The following is a 23,073-nucleotide window of genomic DNA, read 5'->3' on the forward strand; positions in this document are numbered from 1 at the left end:
CTAGAAAGCCAAGGACCCTTAAGTTCAGATGCAGAGTGGTGCTCAGCCCTCAGTGTCTAATTTTCTTCATCATGATTCACTATTAACATCATAGATGGATTTCATTTGCCAGAAATGCGAAGGCCATTCACACAGCAGTAAGCAGTAGGCTGAGTAATTAGGACCCAGGACAAGTAAGTTTTGATGGGAGGAGAGAGGAAGATGATTTCATGTTCCAGTCACTGACCAAGAAGGAATGTGATCATCCTAGGAAGACAGAAGGAAGCATGTGGGAATGGAGGGAGGCAGGGCTGTTGGAAGTTGATAGAATTTGGACAAACTCTCTCCCCAAGTTTGCACTGGGCTGGCTACGATGCCACAGAGAAGACACAGGAGTTCTATTTCCTGGAGACCTCAAGGAACAGGAGCATTCATTCATTTGGTGAGTACTCATTGAACAGCTGCTGTGTACCAGGACTCCAGGGGTGCCAGGGATGAGTGAGGCAACAACTATGCGGGGAAGAGTGACAATGCTCTTGTCCCCATAGTTCAAGGTGGCTTAGGAGGGCTTATCACCTTGTTCTCAGTTTAAAGAAGGGAGACGCCCCTTCTTTCTTCACCCCCAGGGAAGGCTTCCAGGAGGAGGAGGCAGATTTGAATGTGCAGAGATGAGCAGAGGGCACTGTGGGCAAAGGGACCAGGGGGAACAAAGACACGGAGGTGCCCAAGTGTGAGGTAAGTATTCAGGACCAGGAAGCAAGGCTGCCTGTAGGAGCAGAATGAGAAATGAAACAGGAAGGGGTTGGATGGTTAAGGTCCTTGAATGCCAGGCCAACGATGATGAGGCATAGGCAATGGGGAGCTACTGAAGGTCATAGAGCAGAGGTGTGTTTCAGGTGGTTGAAAAGCAGCAAGAAGCCCAGGCAAGTGGATACAGATGATGAAAAGGTGGAAAGAGGATGGGCAGGGACTGTGGGGCTGTGATGAATAAAAGGATGGTGGAGGGGTCAGTAGAGTAGGAAGGACAGTATTGAAATTGGCAGGTTGTGGGGAGGTGACCCAGATGTGGAAGGAAAGATGATGATGGATTTAAGCATACAGGGTTTGTATCCCAGCTCTGCCACTGTCACAGTGTGCTCTCAAGCATGTCATTTTTCCTCTCTGGGCATCAGTTTCCTCCCCTGTAAAGTGAAAAAAAGCCACTTCATAGAGATGTGGGATTCAACCAGATAACACACGAGGAAGCACTCTGAACACAGTAAGCGATTGGTGGATGCTTGCTTTCTAAAATGTAAGCATTTATTGCTTTTATCAATTAGTGGTGACCTTCCCCTGTTACAAATGAGGACACTGAAGTCTGAGGTCAAAAGAGTGACTGGAATTGGCAGTGCTCGCTCCAATCACAGGAGAAGCAAGTTATGAGCAAATAAACGTGGGATGACTCAGAGAAGAGTCTTGATTTTAAAATATTGCTAAAGAAAAGGGCTGTTTTATGACTTTTGTGCTGTGTGCTTATTAAAACCAAGCTATAAATGTGAACTAATAAGTAAAATGAGTTAAGTTAATGAAAAAAATCAACCTTCAGGATGGATCCATATTACCTAATGGCAGTCCATAAACATAAACATAAAATTTTAAAATACAAGAATGAATTACAATGCCCAGCAGCTCAAGGAATCTGCAATTTCTCTGTCTGAAAAATAAAAGCTATTGATTTTAGCTTGGGTTCTCATTGCTTATGAGTGAGCCTTTGAGAAGTCATAAAGGAAGGAATTATTTCCAATTGTTTACTCACTAAGGATCATATGTATTGAATTTAAATTGTCTCTGATTCCTAATTAGTACAAACCAAATTAGAATCTGAGTACAGCAGATCTGGAAAGGCCCTTGGAGACCCATAAGCTCAGTTTTCTTCGTTTTATAGACATGGAACCCAAGAGACAGAGAAGGAGTTGTTGCCTAAGATCACACAGCAAGTGGGGGAAGGATCCAAGCTAGATCGGGGCTCCTGGTCCCCAGGTCAGCGTTTTGCTGTGGTCCTTGCAGCATCAGGGATCATCAGATCATTAAGTCTAATCCCCATGGGTGGGCAGGGGTGTTACCTGGGCCTTAGCCCCCGTGGCTCCTACAACAAGAGCTTTCTCCCAGCTCTGGGGAAAAGTCATCTGCTCAGGAAGGGACCCTCAAAGCCAAACAGTCTAACACTGACAGCAAAGTGAGTTCTAAGACATTCTAGCACACTGCCACATATGGAACCCTGGAGCTCCTCTGCCCACACTGCTCTCCAGGCAGCTCAGCCGGGAAGAAAACCCACACTGGGGGGCCCAGGGTTCTGTTCCCAGAGGGGCTGCAGTGAGGTACAGCCCAGACCCAGGTCAGTTCCTTCCCCTGTTCCAGGGGAGGCCGGGGGCACAAGGGCCTCATTGTATATTAGGGAAGGGAGGGGTGTCTTAACTCAGCCAGCTCTGCCTCTCTCTCTCTCTCTCTCTCTCACACACACACACACACACACACACACACACACACACACGTGTATGACACCACAGGGACTAAGGAGCTTTGCGTGTGGCTCAGGCACACATGCGTGATGCGTGCGTGTACGTTAAGCTTCAGCCCACACTCGATTATGAAGCAGATGTTTAATTACTACCTGAGTGTTATTAATCAACACGATTAATACACAACCCATAGCACATAATTACTTTGCAATTACACCGAAACGAAGTATTTTATCACCAAGGGTTTGCTAATTACCCGGCCTTGCCAAAGGACAGGTATAATGGTCAGCAATTTTTCTTTTTTTTCCTTTCCTTCCTTTTCTCCCTCCCCTGCCCTCTCATTAATTTTCTGAACTGATGTCCCCACTGCACAGAACCGGGAGCCCAGGCAGGCTGCCGGCCTCCTCCCCAAGGTGTCCAGTCTGCACTCACATCAGTTTAATGTGACTCTAAATCACCCTGGGCCTCGCCTCTCAGCTCCCCAGCTTGGAAAGGCATGTCCTTTCCAGAAGTGCAGCCAGCCTCCTGTCGGGCAGGGGTTACCTGGGGAAGCTCTGCAGGCAGCTGGCTGGACTTGAATCCTAGTTCTGCCAGTTTCTGGTTGTGTGATCTACGCCAAGCTACCTGTGCCTCAGTTTCCCCAAGTGCAAGATGGAGGTGATAACAGTATTTATCTCAGGGGTTTCTTGTGAGTATTAGATGTGATAGAAAACATAAAGCACTTAGCACAGTGTCTGACACAGAGTAAGTCTCCAGTAACACCTGTTATAACTATTACTATTATCCTCCCAATCACAGAATCTTCCAAACGTTCAGGTTTTTGGATTCCACTCCCTATCCCTCAGATAGAGTGCTCAGTCCCATCTACCTGGAACCATCTCCCCGCATTGCCCCTTCCCCTCTACCTGCCACTTCCATGGGCTCCTCTTCTTTAATCCAAGCCTTCATCCTCTCTCACCTGGTCCACAGTCATTAGCCTCCACACAATCTCCCTGCTGTGCCCCCCTCCACCCACCGCCATTCCATCCTCCCCTGGGCAGGGAGACAGATCTTCAGGGAGCAGAGCTTGGACCATGGCACTCTCCTGATCAACAGCCTTCTGTAGCTCACAATTGCCTATGCAGCAAGGTCCACCTCCCTCTACTAGAAGATCACTAATGCCCCAGATTCCCTAAGTTTTTGATGAATGAATGAATGAGTGTCTTGCTTTTAGAGGCAAGAGGCTTTTAGAGATTTTAGAGGCATCCACTCTCACCAAGCTGGGATGTCCGAGAGCATTTTACAAGCCTGCATATCTCCATGGACTTGGGGTTTATTCTGGAACTCGGGGTCTGTCCCTTACTGTTCATTTCCAGACCAGCTTGTTTCCCACCCCCTCTGCTGGCAAAAATCTTCCCCAAACCATCTGTATTTAAATACAATCCATCTTTCAGGGCACAGAAGCCACAGGTCCAGCTGAGCAAAGAGGCTTTATAAAGTGCAGAGGCCAGTGTGTGGTCTGCTTGATAGGTGAGCTTAAGGGACATGCTGACAAACTCCAGCACAGATAGCACGTGTTCGAGAGAGTCAAGGGGGGTGAACATGGGTATGTGTGTGTACATGGTGTGCACACGCTCTCTCTCCACATGCTCTCTCTGCACAAGTGAGGCCACTGTAGCTACTTCTGAGTGTGACTCAGCTCGTTCAGTTACAAAAATAGCAAACACTGAGAGTCATTCATTTACTCGATAATCATAAAATATTGGGCTCTGGCGTCAGACCGCTAGTGTTAAAGACCTGCCTTTACCTCTGACTAAGTGTGTGACTTTGGGAAAATCCCTCAACTTCTCTGAGCCTCAGTTCTTAGTTATAAAATGGGGCTAATCACAGCTCTTACTGAAAGCGTTGTTGTGAGGATGGAACACACACTTTGATCAGTGCCTGGCAGGCAGAAAGAGTCAGATCAGTGTTAGCTATTTTGTTATTATTATTAATAAGGATAATAAACCTTGGGAACATAGAAACTCAAATGTCTAAAGCAGAATATGGTATACAGTACTAGACCAGTGGGTGAAGAAGTCCCTGCAGAAACATCAAAACAGAAGGCAATAAAGTGATATGTGTTTGTCATTCGTTTATTCATTCAGCAAACACTCACTAAGTGCCTACTGTATAAATCTCTATGTTATCACCGCGCGAGGGCAGAGGGACTCCCTGTCTTTGCAGTGACGCCAAGTGGAAGATGCAGTTCACAAGTAGCTGGGAGAGGGCAGAGGCTCGAGAATGTTCTAAACCACTAGCTGCTGTTGCCCACCCCCCGTCCTCACCAAAACCTCAAATTGCCTGTCACTCCCAGGCACTAGATGAATGGATAACAGCACTGTTGCAGATGCGGGAGATAGCTCCTGGGTGAGTAGGCTCAAGTCCAAAGAGAAGAAGGAAGTGAGGAAAGGCATTCCAAGCAGAGGGCACAGCCAAGGCAATGGCGCAGGGGCCTCCAGGTGCATGACAGGTGGAGGGAGCAGCCAGCAGGGGGCGTTCTGGCAGAGGCGGGAAAGAGGAGAGGAGGGAGGTGGGGGGTCAAGGGTGCCGAGGCAGAGCTTGGGTGAATGGAGAGTCAAAGGAAATTCACAGAGGAGGTGATGGGGGCCACTTCAGGTCCTGGGTTTTCCTTCTTCGTCTGATGTTCCAGTCTTGGTCTTCGCAGCTCTGAAGCCCCCTCCCGGGAAGCTGATGGAACTGTTTCCAGGAGACATTGGATCTACCTCTCTTGCCTGGGATTTACATAAAGCTCCCTGCTCAGCCACAGGGCAAGGCCACAGGGCAAGTGCTCCAGCCACCGGCCTCTAGGTGGACAGCGGATGCGGGACTAACCCAGATGACAAACCCAAAGCACGATGCTCCAGGTAGGTAGGGAGGGGTGTGCAAAACCGGGATGTAGCTGTTTTCATTCAGAGCCCGCTAGGCTCTCCGCTGGCCCACACTGAGGCTGTATGTGAAGAAGGTGACCAAGCAGAGATGTTTCCTTCCTTTCCCACGGGCCCCCCACACCCCCTCCCCCAGTACGTTCCGGCTCTTCACTCACACACGCGCGCGCACACACACGCGGCAAAGTCTGATGTTGGATTAAAGCAATAAGGTCAAAAGATCAAGAATGCTGACCACGAGGCAGAAACTTTTGCTCTAGTCACAACTTTGAGACAGCTTTGCTGTGTGCCCTGGGCAGGTCACGTGCCCTCTCTGGGCATCTACTTTCTCCTCTACGAATGAGACAGAAGTATTCAGTGATCTTCAATGCTCAAGTCAAAGGAAGGGGCGAGGTCCCCACAGATGGGTGAATGTGAGGTGAGGGGGAGGCTGAAGAGCCTGAGTCCCCGGAGGCGATGCCCTGTACCTGGGAGAAAGTCAGCCAGGTACCAACGGAAACAAGAATCCTGCAGCCTCATTGGCAGCTGAGGCTGAATTCGAACGCTGGACCCAACATTCATTATGAGACTTTGGACACCTTATGTGAACCCCTTTGAGCCTCAGTTTCCTTACCTGTAAAATGGGATCAAGGACACTTCTCATTCACAGAGTCAAATGAGAAGACACAAGGAGATTGCCCAGCACAGTGTCTAGGCCACGTAAGCCTCAGTAAGTGGAAGCTATTTTCAGTATTGCAGTTATAGCTCCATCCACATCTGAGGGAACCCTGGCGGTGGCTCCCTCATCTCTTTGTGCCATCTTCAGGCCGGCAGGGACCCTGGGAAGTGGCTGGTCCTCACTGGGATGGTGTGGGTTCCTCCCAGACCCCTGGCAGCACCAGCCCTGAAGAAGGGCTTTCCTGACTACACCTCAGTCACACGCAGACATGGCTCTGGACTTGACATCAGTCTTTTTGAGAAACAGTGGCCACTCCTCAGAGCCATGGAGAACGGAGCCTGGCATTAGGGCTTCCAACCTCCCCCTGAAATGTGTCTTTTTTTAAATAAGGGAAATTTATCCATGTATCACTTGCAAATAACAATGAGAATAAATCAGTTATTTGGGGACATACACCTCTGGGGAAATCCCAGGCCTTGGCTGACCCCAGCGCTAAGGCTCTGGCTGTGTTTCTCATTCCTGGAGGAAGGGAGCCAAGAACAATGGCCTTCTCCTGCCTTGGACAGGGGTTATTAGAGATCATTGGTCCGTCTCCTGTCTGTGGGGAAGAAAGTGTGCTCACGGGCTGGGCCAGGCCAGGCAGGAGCGACCCATCCTGGGATGGTCTCCACGCAGACGGTAAGAGCAGGAACCCACCCTCAACCCACCCAACAGGTGCTGAGGGCCTACTGTGCGCCAAGCCCGTTGGAGCTGCTGTCCACGTGGCATCAGATGTGTCTTCCTGTGGACCCTATGCAGGAGGAGTCACTAAACGTAGACCCAGGGAGGTCGATGGTTCTAGTAAGTGGTAGAAAGGGGCTTCACACTTGGGTCTGTCAGGTGTCACAGCTGATGCTTCCTTCCTAATTCCAAAGTCAGGGATCCTGGGTGTGTGCGTCCTTTCCTGGAGGGTGCACCCCTCCCCGAACCGCGGCAGTGCTGGCTACAGAAGTCCTCACCTGTCCCTTCTCCAGACAGACTGCCAGCTCAGGCTGTTTGGAGCCAGGTCACCCAGAGATGCTTGGGAGGCTATACCCTTGTTCCCACCCCCCGGCATAGCCCATAGCCCCCGACAGAGGATGCTGAGCACAAAGTCTGAAATGTCATTCACGTTCAGGAGCTCCCCCTGGGATCCGGCTGAGGCTACAGTGCTCTTGAACCTCATCCTTGCTTAGCCTCTCTCTCTGCCTTATCCTCCTCCCTTTCCTGGTCCCGAGAATCTTCCCTCAATAACTCACTTGCATAGCCATCTCTGCTCAGGTTCTGCTTTTTTAGAGAACCCGACCTAAGACAAAAAGGAGACAGACATGGTTCCTGCCATCTGGGGAGTCAACGCCCAGTGGGAGACAAACCCGAGACAGGCTGACCATGACAAGACCCCTTCAACCATGACCACTGCGCCCCCCACCTCGTTCTAACATCAAGAGCTTACAACACGCTGTGCAAATCCCTTTCCCACCTGATGGCACTGAACACCAACAACAACCCAGCCAAGAGGGTTTGTTAGCTCCCTTTTACAGATGAAGCTGAGGCTCAGAGAGATTATAATTTGCCCAACGTCGCTTACAACTTCTATGTAGCCCCACTTAGATTTGACCTCAGTCCTACCTGATTGCTGGGCCCCAGGGCTTGCCTCCCACTAACCAAGGGGACCTGAATTCAGCTGCCAAGATGGGGACAGGGATGCCCAGCGGTTAGGGTCCTCCCTGTGACAAAGCTCACTGTCCTCTCTGCCACTTTGTGTAACTCCCGGGCCCCAGGCTCAGGGACCACAGCCTGGGGGAGGGCAACTTCAAAAAAGGAGAGGGGGTGGGATCACTGGTGACCGCTTCTCTGGTGCCCACATCCCAAGCCTGGCACTCTCTCCCTCTCAAATGACTCTCACTGACCTGGCTCCTCCCCCACCCCCCTCCCAATTCCTGTTGTCACAGAACATGCAGCTCAGCCGGCCTGGTAACAGGCAGAGAATGGGAATTTTTACCTGTTAATTTGGTTTCTGAACCCCTGCTGCTTGCCAAGCCTGAACAGCTCCATGGCAGGCTCTGAAAGGAGGAGGGGAAAGAAAATGGTTTCCAGCAAATGGGGGTAAATTATGTCGGCAGGCAGTCCCTGGGCGCTCCCTGGAGGTGTGAATCCAGCCAACCCCCGGGTGAGGGCAGCAGAGGGGGTCTGGGGAAGACTCGCCTCCCTGGATCCAAAAGCAGGAAAGGGTTCTGGTTCACAGGGCACCAGCCACATGCTCACTCTGCCCCACCCTTGGTGAGGAAAGGGCAGAATGCCTCTAACAGCCCGTTGCTCAGGGGCAGAGCCAACCCCAGCCAGGCACAAGTGCCCCCTGCCTTCTCATCCTTCCTGCCCACACCTCCAGCCCTCTGTCACAGGGCCTCACCCAGTGCACCTTGAGCCCTTGCTGCCCTGGGCACCAGACTTCACTGAATCCTCAAAAACCCTTTCCCATCCACCTCATTTGAGAGAGCTATCATTACCATCCCCATTCTATAAATGTAGAAACTGAAGTTCAAAAAGGCGATGCATCTCCAACAAGTTCAACAGAGAATTATCCCAAGACCCAGCAATTCCACTCCTGGGCATCTGCCCAAAAGAATGGAAGACAGGGACCAGACAGACACCTGGACCAATTCCACTCCTGGGCATCTGCCCAAAAGAATGAAAGACAGGGACCAAACACCTGGACACGAATGCTCATAGCAGCACCAGTCACAGTAGCCAACAGGTGGAAACACCCCAAATGTCCATCAATATTTGAATGGATAAACAGATGGACCACAATATATCCTTTCAATGGAATATTATTCACTCAGAAAAAAAGAGTGAACTATGGCTACATGCCATAATATGGATAAACCTCCAAAACATGAGCTAAGTGAATGAAGCCAGGTACAAAAGGCCACATGTTGTATGATTCCATTTGTATAACGTCTCTAGAATAGGTGAACCCATACAGACAGAAAGCAAAGTAGTGGTTGCCAGGGACTGTGGGCAGTGGGTGATGAAAATTTTCTGGATCTGGTTAGAAGTGGTGGCTGCAAAACACTGTAAATGTACTAAATGCCACTGAATTGTTATTTTACAGTGGTTAATTTCATGCTATGTGAATGTCACTTCAACTTTTTTAAATGCCAGGAGAGGGTGGTGAGGAGGACGGGATGTAATTCGCTGAAGGTCAAAGAGCAGGTAAGTGGGGTGCCCTCGGCCACCATCCTCTGCTGCCTGCCCCATGCCTTCCCACCTCTGGCCTTTGCCTCTCCTGTTGCCTTGGCCAGGAAGGTCCCCCTCCCTATTTCTGTTCTCAAGATCCTACCCATTTTTCAAGGCCCTGTGTCCTGCCCCAGTCGGCTTTGCCTCCTGCCTCCTGCCAGAGTTCGTAAAGCACAGGGTTATCCCTTGGTCCCCCCAGCCTGAGGGGCTCATCACATTCTCAGGGTCTTTATGAGGGTTAAATAATCCAACGCCTGCAGAGTTCTCCACTCTCTGGGCTTGGGATGCAGTGAGCGCTCAATCAATGGTGCTTATTAACAGGCCGCGTTCACTCCTGAAGGGCTGGGACATGCTGGCTCATCTCTGCATCCCTGGCCCAGGCCCGGCTCCCAGCGGAAACTCTCCGAACACTTGTGGAATGCAAGGGGGGAGACAGACAAACTCCCTGTCAAGCAGGCTCTTTCCTACCTGTTCTCCTGCTGGGCAGGAAGCCTGTCTTGGTTCACAGTTTATAATAAATGCAACTCCATTTCCTCTCAGTGGAGTTGGCCCCAGCACGCACACACCCAGAGTCGGCTGTTTCTGTTAAACGTTTGGGGCTCTTTGGGCCAGCCAGGCCCTGACTGAGTTGTGGTGTTTGTTTTGCTCCACGAGGAACCTCCAGCTCCAGGTTCTGCAGATCAGGAAAAAATCGGAAATTCTGATCTCTGTGAAAGTCTACAGAACATGATCTCTCTAGTAATTGTTGCCCTGCTTACCTCACTGACTTAACTAATGAATATGCAATAAGATATTCATCCTGGAAGTACATTTATTAACTAAAGGAACTATATACGTTTAAGGTATTGGCATTAACATTCATCTCAAACATCAGACAGTGCCAACCTTTTCAATACACTTTTGGAAGCTCTTTTGAATCTGCAGTGGAATGTGAGTTAAAGATGCCAAGAAATTCAAACAAAACAAGGCAGCCAAATTAGGAAGCCCTCACTCCAAGGAAGGCGAAGAGACACAGACTTCCCTGAATTTGCTCTCTATCTGGTGTTGATGGTAAGACAAGCTAATTACAGGGGGTGGCGGGTGGAGGGGGACCTCTCCACTGACACTCAAAGCAGAAAGAGAGAGCTTTGGGACGAGAGAAATCCAGCCTAGCCACTTGCCAGCCCTGAGATCATGGACCAGTTCCTTAAATCCCTTATTGTCAGGTGGTGTTGGGCATGGAGGGGTGGAGGGTGGTGATGCCCACCTCCCTGCATGGTGATGAGCATCAGGCCAGGTGAGACAGTCAGACACACAGAACACCTGGACTGGCAGGAAGGAAGCTCTCAATAAGTATTCATTTTCTTCCCTCTCAAACTATCTGCAGACACAAGAGAGTGAAAAACAAACTGCCGACTGAAAGACATGTTTGCAATACATATGTATTACAAGGAACTTGTATCCAGCATATGTAAAGAACTCCTACAAATCAGTAAGAAAATAAGAAAACAACCCAGTTGAAACTGGGCAATAGAGTTGAGCAGATACTTCCCCAAAGAAATTATCCAAATAGCAGATAAGTAGATAGAAAGGTGCTCAGCATCATTACTCACTGGGGAAATGCAAATAAAAACCACAGTGAGATACACAACCACCAACTGACTAAAACGGAACAGAAGGATGACACCAAGCATGGGTGAGGAGGTGGAGCAACTGGAACATTCATACGCTGCTTTCAGGACCGTCCAATGGCACAACCACTCCCTCTGGCACTGTCTATTAAAGTTAAACCTATGACAGCCACGCATTTCCACTCCCAGTTAGTTACACACCCAAGAGAAATGCCTGCATATGCCCACAATGATCTGGACCACAACGTTTATTGCAGCTTTATTGCAAAGCATCCAGAACAGGAAACAACTCAACATCCATCTACAAAAGAATGGACAAATAAGTCATCAAATATAATCACACGATGGAATATTACATAGCAGTGAAAAAAGAACAAACTGCTGTCATGTGCAACAGCATGGATGGACCATAAAATCATTGTGTTGAGCTAAAGAAGCCAGGTCTGGAGGAGTTCATGTTGCACAATTCCATTTATGTGAAGTTCAAGAAAAAGAACAACAGCTTGATGGTGATCGAAACCAGAACAGTTGTTACATGGGGTGTACAGGGGTGGGGTAAGGGGAGTAGCCACTGGGATGGGACACAGGTAGCCTCCTGGGGTGATGGGCCAGAAATGTTCTATATTTTGATCTGCCTGGTTTTTACTTGGTAAATAAAACCATTGATCTGTACATTGGAGATGTAGGCACTTTACTGTATATATATTATACCTATTTTTTTCAATTACCAGAGGATCAATTGGACCAAGCCATCTCTCAGGCCCATCAGCCCTATCATTTTATGATTCTCAAAGCCTGGAGAATGATTCTTAGGTCCTAATGTGGGAATTCGGAGACAGTGTATTCATTTTATTCTTTTTCTTCCCTTTCTCTTGCCGAGAGAGGCCCCTTCTCTTGCTCGTTCTCCCTCTCTGACTTTGTGTAAGTCAGTCAGCCACTTCTGGCCTCATCATCCCATCTGCAAAAAGAGAGTCATGCTGCCAGGACTCCCCTCCAAGAGAGAGAAACATGGTCATGCAAGGGAAATGCTCTGTGCATCACAGAGCAAAAATGCTAAACCCATTCCCAGAATTGCAAGCAGATGTCTCTTTGCATGGGGTCAAGCACATCCAGGCATAATTGCAATTACTACAGTGAGGGTGTGGTTTAAAACTCAGACTTGGCCCATGTGTGTTTCTTTGGCATAAAGGGATCTAAGACAGTGGCCATGGAACCAAAGTCATCATGGGAAAGGGATGGCCACTGGTTTGACCTGGGAAGGCACGGATGCTGGCGCGGTCCCTATGGCTATTGGGCCAGAGCCATGAAGGGCTCATCCTCAAAGGAGACAGAAGCAGTGTCTGGCCCTGGGCTTTTCAAGGGAAGGAGTACTAACATAAAAAGTACTCAATATCACTAATTCTCAGAGAAATGCCAATAAAAACTACAATGAGGTATCACCTCACACCAGTCAGAATGGCCATCATTCAAAAGTCCACAAATGACAAATGCTGGAGAGGCTGTGGACAAAAGGGGAACCCTCCTACACTATTGGTGGGAATATAGTTTGGTGCAGCCATTATGGCAAACAGTGTGGAGATTCCTCAAAAGATTAAAAATAGACTTACCCTATGATCCAGCAATCCCACAACTGAGCATATATCCAGAGGAAATTTTAATTTGAAAAGACACCTGCACCCCAATGTTCATAGCAGCACTATTTACAATAACCAAGACATGGAAACTACCTAAATGTCCATCGACAGATGACTAGATAAAGAAGTTGTGGTATATTTACGTAATGGAATACTACTCAGCCATAAAAAATAATAAAATAATGCCATTTGCAGCAACATGGATGGACCTGGAGATTTGTCATTCTAAGTGAAGTAAGCCAGAAAGAGAAAGACAAATACCATACGATATCACTTATATGTGGAATCTAAAAAAAAAAAAAAAAGACAAATGAACTTATTTACAAAACAGAAACAGACACATAGGCACAGAAAACAAACTATGGTTACCAGAAGGGGAAGGGGGTGAGAAGGGATAAATTGAGAGTTCGAGATTTGCAGATATTAACTACTATATAAAATAGATAAACAACAAGTTAATACTGTATAGCACAGGGAACTATATTCAATATCTTGTAGTAACCTACAATGAAAAACAAAATGAAAATGAATTTATGTATGTTCATGTATGACTGAAGCATTATGCTGTACACCAGCAATTGACACAACACTGTAAACTGACTGTACTTCAATTAAAAAAAATAAACAGAAAAAAAAAAAGGAGCACTAAAACTGGAGTCTGGGATCCTGGGTTGAGGGCTGCTTCTGCCCTAATGTGCTGTGTGACATTGGCCATCGGCTTCCCACCTTTGGGGCCTCAGTTTCCCCACCATGCTATGAAGGGGTGGACTAGATCATAGTTAGAGATCCATTCAGCTATAACTGTTTATGAACTTACAAATTGCTTACTGAAAATCAAAACCACGTTGTGTCTCTCCCTGCTTAAATCCTCGTCTACAGCTTCTTATTCAGCATAAAGTCCAAACCCATGACCAGATCCTCATGGTCAGGTCCCTGCCAACCTCCCTGGCCAAGGATTGAACCACGCCCTCATTTCTCACTAGGCCCCAGCCACAATGCTCTTCCCTCCATCCTTTAACACTTCAACCCATTTCTGCCCCAGGGCCTTTGCTCACCTTGCTGTCTCAACCTGGAACCCTCCTCTCTCCAGTTCTGCATGGCCAGGCTCTACCTGCTTTAGGGCACAGGCTTAGAGGTCCCCTCCTCAAAGCCTCTGCTGACCAGATAAGTAGTCCTTCTCCCTCGTGTTTTCTTTTTCCACCTTCAAACCACAGATTACAACATGCAGTCATTAGAGGAATTTGTGGCTTCCTTATTTTCTGTCTTCTGCCCTGGAGTGTAAGTTCCATGTGGGTAGCCACTGTGTCTGTGACTATTAAACCCTCTGACATAGACACAGTACTCACTAAATATCTGTGCCTTTTTCCATCCTCTCAGGCAGCACTCCAGAGCCCTTGCTGCCCTAGGAGGCTCATGTAAGAATTTCCCAAAGAAAGAAAATGTTCAGGTGTAGCGGACCCAGCAGGTACTGTGATGATGCCAGGCTCTCTGCATCCTTGTGTCATTTCATTCTCATGACAACCCTTGGAGATAATATCATTTGGGTAACCAAGGCTCAGAGCTGTCAAGAGATGTGCCCACAGTCACATACCAGGAGCCCCAAGCTTGGAGAATGGCTCTGTGCCACTTGCTGGCATGTGATTCCATCTCTCCAGGCTGTGCTTTTCTTGTCTGTAGAGTGGGGCTAAGATCTCGTGCCTGCACTGCAAGCTGTGTCACGATCAAGCAGGATAATTAAGGTGGGATGCTTTGCACACCAGCCAGCAGCATGCAGCTGCACTAAAGTTGAAACGGAAACAGCCTGAGGTTTGCTTTGCGCCTCGGAGTCTGGGCCTGCCCCTCCGGGAGGAGAAAGAACGCCTTCTGGAGCCAGCATGCCCTGGATGGGAGTCCCGCTCCATCCCAGCTCAGAGCTGGGTGCCCTCCAGCGCGCACCTACTTCACTCCTTTGAACTTGGGTCTTCTCCTCTGCAAAATGAGAAGAATAATTCCCTTCCCCCCAGGCTGTTAGGAGAGTTAAACGAGATCGCCTATGAAAAGGGCTTTATTCCTTCTGAAGTGCAGTGCAAATGTTGCTTGTTTGTTGCAAATGTTGACATCCCACAGCTTCTAGCTCTGATTATGTCAACTCCCCCAAAAGAGGGAGAAAGACACCTCCCCAGGGGACGCGGGCAAGGACACTCAAGGCTGTCCCCCCCCCGCCCCCAAGTGACAAGGCTGGCATGTCTTTATGGGGCCCTCACTGCATGCCAGGCACTGCAGGATGCCCTCTCCAAGCAGTCTCCATATGCAGCACCATCAGCCCCATTTCACAGACGGGTAACCTGAGCTTCGGGTAACCTTGCTCAAGGTTCCCTGGCCGCAGTGGTGATGTTTTCTCCCTGTGGAGGACTTGGCCAAGGTGACACCTTTGTTTCCCATAGAGCAAGGCTCAGGCTGACCTGGGATGGTGCTCGTTCCTGAGGTAGCCCTGGGCTCTGGGGAGGTTCTGGCCGTGGGCTCCTCTCTGCGAGAAGCCAAGCACAGCCACCCACCCTGAGTGTGGCATCTAGGAGTGTGCATACAGAATGGGGGGTGTGCTTGGGAGGACACGACCCAGCACTGGGCCCCAGGAAGTCCATTCTGCTGGGAGCCCCGAGAATCAAACCACGCCCACCTTGGCCTCCCTGGATGGCAAGTCACTGGCCCACATCCCACCCTGCCCTCCAGCTGCTCCCCATTGGCCAAAGGCCGCCCTGACCCCTAAATAGCCCTTGAGCATCTAGGGGCATCACTCTGTCAACCCCCACCCCCCCATCACATGCTCAGTTCTAATGGTGCCAATCTTGGCTCCAGAAAGCAATTAGACAAGATTAGTGAAGCAGAGAGAAGGCAGGTGGTGAGGGGGGAAGAGTTGGCAGAAAGAAACCCCTGGGGCATAGAGACTCCAGGGGATGGGGGAAGAGGGAGGCAGGCTGGAAGAAAGGGGAAGAAGCAGAGGAATGTGGATTCCAGAGAAGATGTGCAGGGGAGACACAGAGAGACGCAAGGACTCGCCCAAGGCCCCACGATGGGGAGAGAGATGGACCAGAGGCCCCAGGAAAAGGGAACGAAGAGCTTGAGGGAGAAAACTCATGAGAGGGAAATAGGCAGACACACACGGGCTCATTTATTTGGCCTTGTCCCACAGGGTGTCTCGGAAGAGATTTCTCCTTACAGGAGGCAAGGGAAGCAGCCTTCGTGGAGGGAGCAGAGGACCAGGAGCCAGGAGACCAGGGTCTAAGGCACTAATGCTCTGAACCACAGGGCAGCTCCCCCATGGAGGCAGAAAGAATGGAAACATATTTGTGTGTCCACAGTGTTCCCAGCAGCACTGTCCATCACGGCCGAAAATACCAGAAGCCACCTGCAGTAGTCAGGTCTCCAGAGAAACAGAACCAATAGGAGTTACATATATATATATATATATATATATATATATATATATATATATATATATATATATATATATATATATATACACACACACACACACACACACACGTATATATGATATACATGATATCACATATATATGATAAATCCGTGTGTGTGTGTGTGTGCGCGTGTTTAGAGAGATTTCTTTTAAGGAATTGGCTCATGCTGTTGTCAGGCTAGCAAGTCCCACATCCGCAAGGCAGGCTGGTGGGCTGGAAACCCAGGCACTGATACAGCCTTGAGGCAGAATTCCTTCTTTCTTGGGAAATCTCAGTTTTTGCTCTTAAGCCTTTCACCTGATTGGATAAGGCCCTCCTGCATACCTAAAGTCAACAGATTGCAGATGTCAGCCACGTCTACAAAACGCCTTCACGGTAACACCTAGATTGGTGTTGGGTTCCAGCAACTGGATCCTACAGCCTCGCCCGGCTGACATATCACACCGCCTAGTACGGTTTCCTGCAGCAGCTGTCATCAATTCCCACAAGGGGAGGGGCTTAAAGTAACACACAGGTATTAGCTCAGACTTCTAGAAGACAGAAGTCCTTTGAAATGGGACTCACTGGGCAAAAATCAAGGTGTTAGCAGGGCTGTGTTCCTTCTGGAAACACTAGGGAGAATCCTTTTCCTTGCTTTTTCCAGATTCTCGACGCTGCCTGTGTTCCTTGCCTCATGGTCCTGCCTGACTTCAAGGTCATGGCCAGCCTAGTCTTTCTCAGGCTGCATCACCCTGAGAGTCCCCTTGTGTAGTCAAACCTCCCTTCCCCTCTTTAAGGACCCATGAGATTAGATTGGCCCCACCCGGATAATCCAGGATAATCTCCCCATCTCAATGTCCTTAAATTAAGCACATTTACAAAGCCCCTTTAGCCAGGTAAAAAAATATATTCATAGGTTCCAGGGATTAGGACGTGGACATCTTTGGAGGCCTATTATTCTGTCTACCACTCCATCTAAATGCTCATCAACAGCGGAGTGGACACATCTTGGAATGACCATCCACCCAGTGAAATACGATGCAGCCACGAGAAGAGGAGTCAGGGAGAGACATGGTCAGAACTGGGCTCCAGATCCCTTTCCCAGCAGAATCAGGCCCCCAGGAGTGGTCCAGACCTCCAGGGAAGGTGCAGGACTCTCAGGAAATAAGAATAAGATCTCAGCTTAGAACTCAAAGGACTATGATGTCTAACAAAGGATTTACCCACTCCAGCCCCTGCATGGATGCACTGTGCACCTTCAGGTCAAGGTCCTGACCTCTCTGTGACCCTTTTCTTCATGAACTGTCTAGTGACTCTGATCCCAGGGACCATGAGCTGCACACTCACTATGTGCCCACTAAGAGCTTCACATGTGGCAGTGGCACCATCGGGGCTCCTCCAAGGCCCTCTCCTGTGTGCTTTTTCCTCCGAAGTCCTGCACCTGCCACTCTCATGAGAGGACTGCCCTCGGGCTACTGGAGACCTCTGTCCAGCACACAGGGAGCCCGAAGTGCCTGGGAGCCAACATCCCTCCCGCATGCTCAGGGTGGCCCTTAGCCAACGTCTCAGGGTGTGGGAGGATGAAAGCCCAGGTCTCTTGACTCAAGTTGAGACAAACTTGGAGATGCAACTAACACCCCAGAGTTCCCGGCAGGTCAGGTGGTCAGCAGCCTCCACAGCACTATGCCTGGCATCCCTCCCTCTCTTGCCTTCCTCTTCTTCCCTGTTCTGCTCCCCAGACTTCTCACTGGTTTCTTCTGGGAATTCATCCTTAATAAATCCATTATACACAAATGTTTGTCTTGGGGTCTACTTCTGGGGGACCCAGACTATGATACCTATGTTGTCTCATTTAACAGCGACACTTTGAGGTGAGCACTGTGATGATTCCCATTTTTCAGACGAGTAAACTGAGGCCAGGGAAGTTTAACGATATGCCTGAGTCACAGAGTGAGTAAGTAGCCGAGTGGGATTCCAACCCACATCAGCATGACACCAAGCCTGCGTGCCTCACCTCCTCTCTGTGTGATGACTTCCCCCAGCTCCTTGGAGACCTGAGAAAAATGGAGGAGGGGGTGCTGGGGAGGTGCATCTAGTAAAGGATAATGGAGGAAAACTCCTTGTGGGGTCTTGGGTTTCATCAAAGTGAAAAAGAAATAAAAATAAAATAGATTCATCATTTGCCAACTCAAGCCCGCACAGTGTGATCTGAAGCCGAATATGTTGGGCTGTTCCCTGGGGCTGTTTCTCTCCCTTCCTGAGAAGGACCTCTCAAGGCTCTCTCCCTCTGAGCCAACGCTGAGCCCAGCTCAGGCAGGGATTTGTCTTCTCAGCAGGGGAGGGAGGCTCTGGGGTGGTGGGGTGGGCAACGGAGCTGGCAGGTCCTTGTGCCAGAGTGGCCGAGGTACAGGCTGGAAAGGAGTTAATGACCCACTGTTCAGTGCCTCAATCCCCCCTTCTCCCTGTGGGTCCCTTTGAAAGAGAGAAAAAAGAATCATAAAAAGCCCCCTCCTTGCTCCTGGTCTCGGAGATCCCACAGTTTGCCTGGGTTTAAACCTTGGAAACAAAGGCTGATAGCTGGGCTGCACGCAGGAGGCAGCAGATTAATGACTGCCTAGCCGCCGTCATAAATTCCTTTTCTGTGTGTTATTTACCTGCCCAGCAGGCTCCATCTGGGCAGGTTATGGGCAAAGCAGCCTCCTCTTCTAGGTGGGAGTGAGCACTTAATTGGAGACGATCAGGAATAGGTGGGGGGTGTCATTATTCCCTGCATGTCCCCAGATCCCAGAGACCCAGATGACTTTTAAGAAGGAAAAAATTAAGGGAGAGGTAAGGTGTGGATCAGATCCTGTGTCTGCAGGCAGGCCAGAGGGGCCAGTACCTTCTCTGCGCAGCAGGGTGGCCTGCCTGCTCCTGGTGCCGCTTCCCTGCTGGCCACCCTTCTGGGTTGACACGGATCCACAGTGAACTTAGCCACCTCAGCAGAGCTCCCCGAGGTAAGACTATGTCATTCATCCTCATAAGCCTCTAGCATAAAAGATAAAATCATTCAATAACTGTTCTAAGGGGTAAAAAGTGGTCATTAATGAAGCGCTGGGGGGTGTAAGAGGAAGGAAGGACTAAGCCTAGGAGGTCAGGGAGGGCTTCCTGGAGGAGGTGGAAGGTAACACCCCTGGCATCAAGGTAGCTAAAGACAAATGAGGAGTAATTATTTAACAGTCACCATTTGTGACATGCCAGCATGGAACTGGGGGCTTTACTTAGTCTTTAATCATTAAACAAGTCCAGCAAAGTAGTCTTATTATTCCACTTTACAGATGAAGGAATGGGACTTAGAGAGGTTAAGCTACTTGCCCAAGGTCACTAAGCCAATAGGAAGGAAAGCTAGGATTTAAACCCAGGTCCTATGTCCAGGACCCTGCCCCTGTAGCTGGGTCATGAACAGCCAGGCACAGAAGTGGACAGTAAGGGGCAGACAATATTCTATGGAGCTCCAACTTGGGAGAGGGTGTTTCTGTTGGAGCAGGGGAGGCTGGCCTCCTGGAGGAGGTGTCCTCCAAATGTGGAAGCTTTAGGCAGGCAGAGAAGGGAGGAAGGGCATTCCTTGTGGAGGGGACCGTGTGTGCAAAGGCACAGAGTGGGAGTGCAGGGAGGTATTAATGAACTGCCTTACTTGGTAGATGTCAAAGGGGCATTGCTGGAAAATAAAATCCCAGGGATATCCAGGCCCATCCTCTGTGGAAGGTCTGGAAATGGCACTGGGAGGCCATTGAGGTTTATTTGAATAAGTGAGTGTCTCTGCAGCTGGTGAGGGAAGGCTGTCAGCTGAACGAGGAGATGGCTGCTGGGGGTGGAAAGAGCAGGAGCAGGTCAGGCAGAGGGTGTGGCCCGAGGCAGTGGGGATGTGAGGAGGGGCAGCTTTGGGAAGCCTGGCCACGGGAGACCTGCCACCTTGGGCTATGGGGTCAGGGGAGCAGGGATGGGAGGACCCTCCCCAGGGTCCCGGCGAGAATGAGGATGCTCCAGAGAAACAGATCCCTCCAGGGACAGTGGTGGTTTGGAGCGGAGACGAAAGGCTAGTTCAGGCTTATATTTCAGCTGTCAACATGGAGAGAAGCAGCTCAGAGTTGGGAAGATTCTTTCCAGACTGGGGGAGGGTCAGATTCGATGTGGAAGTCGAGGGTCCTGGATTGAGATATGGGTGGATATGGAAGCTGGCTGGGCTGGGGAGGGACAGAAGGAACAGAAGGAATGAGGGAAAAAGAAAGAAAGGGGAGCTGAGAATAAAAATGTTTCCTCTCCATTGAGAGGGAAACTTACAAGAATCACTGATTCATCACAGCATGGACTCTGCCAGGACTCATGCTGGGGGCTAGATATACAGACAGGGGCAAGATGCAGAAAATGTGCTGATGAAAAGGAAGCAACTCAGAGGTGGGCTGCCTGGGTTCAAATCCCACACACTGGACACTCAGGATGGATGCCAACTTGGGACACCAAGATAGGTTTGTGCAGGAGAAGCAACCTGAGTGTCCATTAACAGATGAATGGATAAAGAAGATGTGACATAGAAAGCTAGCAAGATAGATACAGTGGAATATTACTCAGCCATAAAAAAGAATAAAATATTGCCATTTGCAGCAGCATAGGTGGACCCAGAGATTAACGTACTAAGTGAAGTTAGGCAGACAGACAAAGACAAATATTATACATCACTTATGTGTGGAATCTAAAAAAAATACATATCAATTTATTTACAAAACAGACTCACAGACATAGAAAAGAAACTATGGTTACCAGAGGGGAAAGGGAAGTGGGAGGGATAAATTAAGACTATAGGAGTAACAGATATACACCACCATATATAAAATAGATAAACAACAAGGATTTACTGTATAGCACAGGGAACTATATTCAATATCTTGGAATAACCCATAATGAAAAAAAATCTGAAGCTGTATGCCTGAAACTAACACGATATTGTAAATCAACTCTAGTTAAATAGAAAAATCATACATTTGTGAATGAATAAATGGGTGAGTAAATGAGTGACACAGACCCTCTGATGACCCCAACTTCTCCAACAGGACAGGGAGTGTTCAGTGTGCTGTGTGAATAAGCACAGTGATGTTCAGGTCTGGATTTGTGGGCTTGCTTGTTCCAAAGCCAAGTTCTGGGGTCCCTAGGGCTGGAGCCTGGGTGAGGGACTCTGAAAGCAAGGAACAAAGAAACGGAACAGCACTCATCAGCTCCAGTGCACCAGCAAGTCCTAACATCTTTTCTCTGGGCCACATCTTCTGAATCCAGAGCTCCAAGCACACATTATCTTTTCATTGGTTCCTGAGGTAGGAGACAGTCTTTCAACAGGTCTGATAGGGCAGGACAGACTAGGATTTCCAGAGGAGCCTTCCTGCTTTTCTGCTTCCCATACTCTAAGCCAGAGTTGAAAACCAGTGTCTGGTGAAGCACAGCTCCACTGGCCCATCATAGCAATAGTACAGTGGCATTTTTTGAAATTATGAATGAGTTAGCAGTATTTAACAACTGAAAAATTCTCCCTTGAAAAATCTGAGTTTTTGACTTCTTTTTTTTTAAATTTCAGGAGATCTGAAAATACTGGAGCTGAAATGTAGCTTCTCTCTTTAGATGGAGTGTGTGTTGAAGTTTACTGCACTCCCCACTGCTCCCTGGTGTCTCCCAGACAAGCCCATCATGGTTAAATGGCCACTATCATTGAGCTTGGGCTCCTGTTTCTTTGTCTGTTTGCCACTCAACCTGCTCACTAACTTGTGTTAGCTGCCCCACCCCCTGTAGGAATTTGAGTGACCCCTGGTCTAGCCCCCCTTGCCTCAGTTTCCTCATCTGCAAAATATAGGTGATCTTTCCTCCTAAAATCAAAGAAGATAATGAACATGAATGTGGCCAGACTACAGCTGGTACCTAACTGATGCTCCATAAATATTTCCCCTTCCCTTTCCCGTCAGGCTAAACCTATCAGCCAATAAATTCTGATCAGCAAATACATTCTCTAACTAGCAACTAAATACTGAGCAACACCTTTTTGCCAACTACTGGGCATGACCATGGGATGCAATGGTGAACGCTAAACAGAAATGTCTCTGTCCCCACAGCACTCGCACACTATTATTAAATAAATAATCCAGCAAATCAATCTGTAAATCCAGTTGGAAATATGTGCCACAAAAGCAATAAATAGAGTGAACTGAGAGAGAAGAGGAAGAAGGGCTTCCCAGGGAGGTGTATCTGAGCTGAACAGTGAAGACTGAGAGGAGCCTGCAAGATACAGCAGCTGGACAAGTGCTCTAAACAGAGGGAACAGCCTGTGTGGGGCCCATGAGTTAAGAAAGGGCTTACACTGTTCTAGGACCTGAAATGAGGCTGGTGGGAATGGCGTGGGGTGGGCGAGGGGAAGGGTGTGCGTGGTATGACCTGGGGAGAGGGGTAGGGGCCGACCATCACAGGAGTAGGGATTTTATTCTAAGTGCAGCAGGAGCACAGAACACAGGGAGATGCATAGTTGATTCAAACTGCCTTTTTCAAAAAGGCAGACAGGAGAAATGACATGATGCAGAGGAAGGTCATGCCCTCCCCCTGAGCTCCCAGAGCAACACCCCCCACCATCGCTGACTGATGCTCTGCACAAAACACAGGCACCTGTGTGTGTCCAGCCACAAGCCACACTGATGTTGAGAGACAGACTCATGGCATGAAGGGCTCTGGCTTTGGAGTCAGACATTTCTGGTTTCTGTCCTGGCTCTACCACCTGCTAGCTGCATGACATTGGCAAATTACTTAACCACTCTGTGCACCAGTTTCCTCATCTCTAAACTTAGTGAGAAGAGGTGAGGGAGGTCAAGCCCTGAGCACAGCGTCTGGCGCACAGAAGCTCAGGTGCTAGAGTTGGTGCTATGTGCAGGCAGCAGACACAGTGACAGCCTGAAAATGCCTATAGTTCATGTACTGGTGATGCAAACTTTTTTTTTTTAACTTTCCTTATTCCAGGAAAGCTCTTGTTTATCCTGTATACCCCAAACTTGGGGATGTAAAGAGTGTTTACTATCCCCTGTCTCCCACT

At 48.9% G+C, this 23,073-nt stretch overlaps 1 protein-coding gene across 9 annotated transcripts in view; it reads right to left on the reverse strand.

Moving 5' to 3' along the window:
* Positions 1-23,073, reverse strand: part of TSPAN18 (tetraspanin 18) — a 171,660-nt gene that overhangs the window by 61,778 nt on the left and 86,809 nt on the right. For 3 of the 9 annotated variants that reach the window (XM_074372133.1, XM_074372137.1, XM_074372136.1), the window contains exon 3: positions 8,062-8,122. The exons of the other annotated variants lie outside the window; for them this stretch is intronic. The gene's annotated coding sequence lies outside the window, so the exon portion shown is untranslated. The remainder of the gene's footprint in view (positions 1-8,061; positions 8,123-23,073) is intronic. 9 annotated transcript variants of the gene reach the window in all.

This window comes from Camelus bactrianus, chromosome 10, assembly GCF_048773025.1.
Source record: "Camelus bactrianus isolate YW-2024 breed Bactrian camel chromosome 10, ASM4877302v1, whole genome shotgun sequence".
Classification (NCBI taxonomy): Eukaryota; Metazoa; Chordata; class Mammalia; order Artiodactyla; family Camelidae; genus Camelus; species Camelus bactrianus.